Source organism: Austrofundulus limnaeus, unplaced genomic scaffold, assembly GCF_001266775.1.
Source record: "Austrofundulus limnaeus strain Quisiro unplaced genomic scaffold, Austrofundulus_limnaeus-1.0 Scaffold374, whole genome shotgun sequence".
Classification (NCBI taxonomy): Eukaryota; Metazoa; Chordata; class Actinopteri; order Cyprinodontiformes; family Rivulidae; genus Austrofundulus; species Austrofundulus limnaeus.
The window spans coordinates 295,728-299,454 of NW_013952776.1; positions in this window are offsets into that span (position 1 = coordinate 295,728).

Genomic DNA, 3,727 nt, shown 5'->3' on the forward strand with positions numbered 1-3,727 from the left:
CAAGGAAACTCTCAGTTGGTTTCAGTGAAAGAAACTAAAGCTGCTGGAATGGCCCAGCCAATCACCTGACCTGAATCCAACAGAAAATCTATGGAAAGAACTAAAGATCAGACTTCATGAAGCATTAWTATAAGAATATAAACATTGTAGCATCAGGAGAGATTAAATAAAACTTTTCTGCCTCCTAGAGACTCCAAGTACACTACAAAATAKGTTTAACTGCTAAAAAGGCAAATTTTGCACATGTCCCTTTTAAACTAAGCCACGCCTTTTAATGAGAATGTTTTTGTGTCTGAAAGCCAGCTTCTCTAGCATCCAATGTTTAATGATTTTTTTTTGTTCTGCCATGAATGAACTACTCTGATTGTTAAATGTTGAGCATTTGGTGATATTGTAATTTATTTATTTAATAATGTCAGTTGAAAACAAATTCTTATTTTCAATGGCAACCTGATTAAGAGGAAGCAAAAGCAGATATAGTGAAACAGCAGAAGAACAAACAGACAAGCAAACATTTGTGGTTTATGAAAATGTGTCAGAGTGAGACCTCTTACCTTRCTCTCTCAGCAGCTGTGATAATTGAAGTTTTTCAGTTAATGTGCATGCTCCAAGTCACTATTTTATTGTCTACATATATTTATGAGAATAATTTGCTGTGACAAGATAAAATATCAATAAAATTCGTTTTTAAATAACTTGTGTGTAAAAGTCAATGGAAAAAGATAGCTATAAAGCTATTTAATGGGTCTCAGTGGGCCAACAGGAGATCAGTCAGGTGACCTGATCAATGCTTGATGGAGGGCCTGATGAACAATACACAACCAGAGCTTGGCACATCATTTTTTTCTGGAGGAACTGGTCTCTAGGAATTGAGTAGAAGAATTTCTGTCTGCATCATTTTGTTGCTGCTCCAAACCTTCACTTTGTCTGCAAATCAGCAGGAATATGGTCCACGTCAAATTTGAAACGAGATTAGGTGTGTTGCAAAACAGAAACAACTGTCAAAGTGTCTCTAATATTATCTGTCCGCTGTGCTGCACAGAGTGTGGTGATCCATGTTCTCCTGTTACCTGTCAGAAACATTACCTGCCTTCATCAGCAGAGATACGTTTTAACACAAGACATAAAAAAATACATTAAGGGTTTAAAATATAACTTTAAAGTTTGTGGGGACAGGGCTGTTTGAACAAAAGTTCACTCTTTTTAGTAGTGATTTCCTGCAGCTGCTTCTCCTTCAGTGGTGACATCATTAGCAGCTCTGCCAGGCTGAACAGAAGCAGGTTAAAGCTGTGGCCTTGCAGAGCAGACCTGCTTTTATTGATCAAGCACTGAAGGTTTAGTCTCATACTCTGTGTCGTAAAATTTTGAATCGTAAAAATTCAAAGTTTGCTGAGAAATATTATTTTTTTACTAAACTATATTTAGCAGAGACCATTATATAACAATTCCAATTATTTGTTTAGTGTTAACCCTCCTGCTGCCCTTGGGTCAAAATAGTGCACAGGACCTCCGTTTTAACTGCTGGGTTAAGAATAAAGAGGACCTGAAGCTGATTCTCATGTGGGGAGTTAGWGAGGAGACTCAAACTGGGATGCTTTCTCAGTGGGCGAAAAAACTGACCTTATTCAAATGAAAAAAGATATTAGTGAGGATGARGATGAGAGTGATGAAGTATTTGATTGGGCTGTATTGAGAGGACTCTGACTAAATCAGGATATGTACAGCTGCTGGATATGAAATGAATCTGCTGTGTAAAGCCTTCTGGAGGGACGATAAGTGGAATAAAAAGAAAGAAGAAAAGAGGAGAGGTAGGTAGGTGAGGGGGAAAAAGGAAGGGTGGGTGTCAAGAGCAAAAGAAAAGCTCTGTGAATATAGGTGTGGTTTGTTCTGTTCCCAAACCTGGATTTATAGATTAACCATGTTATTGTTTTTGTTTGCAATCTAGTTATTTTTTAAATTAATTTAGGAATACACAAAACATTTAGCTCAGTCAAGGTGATCTGTGCCATGACATTTGGTAACTTTGACTTCCACATTGAGATCTCAGTCCTTTCAAACAAATTCTCATTAAAAATATTATGAATTTTGTCCTTTTTATTTAGTTTTTAGCTCCAGTTCTGCTATTTTTAGCGAGCCTCTGTAGGGTTTCATGTTTGTTTCTCTTCTGTGGGTTTTTTTTTTCTTTCTAATGTTTCTTGCATCTTTGCAGTGTTTCTCTGTTCCCCCTGTGTGCACACCTGATCCTAATGTCTCTCCCAGGTGTTTCTTGTTGTCAGCTCGTTAGTGTCTCTTTACATTCTCTGTCTGTCTCGTGTTCCCTGTAGGTTCGTTGTGCTTCAGTTTGTCTCTGTGCTCATCGGGACTACATTTTGCTGCCCTTTCAGTGTTTATACCTTATTTTTTTAAATAAATCTCCTTCCTTTTTTGATTTTCAGTTTTAGTTTTGCCTGCTCCCTGTTTTTTCCCACAAGTTTATTTATTTAACTTAAGTAATGTCAACAAATTCCACTGTGTAAAGCCACTTGCACATTTACATTGAAAAAAATCTGTAAGCGTTGCTTTAAACTTCTTCAACTCAGTTAAGTGGAAATTGTTGACATAACTTTAAATAAATCCAACAATCTGTTGTTGTTTTTGAGTGTATGTGCTTAAGTAGCTGAATAGGCAGACATAGATTTGGAGGGCATATGTATGTTAAAGTTTTATTTTTTTGATGAAAGATCTATTTTACTGGAGCCAGGCCAAAAAGACCATAAAAAGAACAAATGTGTCAAACGGAACGTGGGCGTTCCGGTGGATGTTAACAAGTGCTGAGTTGTGTGCATATTATACACTACCCATAGATCATAGTTTCTTTAAAAACAAATCTGATTGCCTCAGCAGGTGATAAAAGTGTAGAGACAACAATCAGTGTTGTGCATGTTGCTTATTTGACTAATTCACTTCCTGAACAGTATGCAATGACTCCACTGAACATTATGCTAATAAAAGATCCAGCCATCCATTTTTTTTTACCTGCTTCTCCTTTCCTGGTCTCAGGAAGCTTGTGTCCATCTCCATCAGTCCCTATAGGGGTGGTGGACAACTTGAGGTCACAAGCCCATCACAGGGTCACATATAGACAAACATTCACGTCTAGGAACAATTTAAAGATACTAACTAGTCTAACATGAATGTTTTTAGTCTGGGGATTGAAACAGGAGAACTCAGGATAAACCCACAGGTGCACAGAGAGAATCTGTAAACTCCACACGTAAAGACCCCAGACTGGGTGACAATCCTAAGACAGTCTCTGCAGGAGACCATGACGTTATGTTGTCCTCTTAATAAATCATAAATGGACTGTACATATATGGCACCTTTCTATCCAACCAGCACACAGTCTGTGTCCTCATTTACTCATTAACACAACAATCTACAAGCTAACAGAGAAATCTATAGAGAATCACTGATGGGACACACATCAGGGGCAGTGGGGGTTCAGGGTCTTCACTATCTCTGACTTGTGTCAGCATAGAGGGGAACTGAACCACCAACTGTCACGTTAGCGGAACAACTACCCTAACCATTGAGCCACCATGAATCTTTATAAGTTTTCTGTTACAAATTTGACTTCAAAATAAAACATAATGCTAAATGAATGCTTCCTTGTTCGATCTAACAGTTTGTTACTTCAGTGGTTGGTGGTAACTAAGAAGCAGAGAACAGCCAGATGTACTGCAAAGGG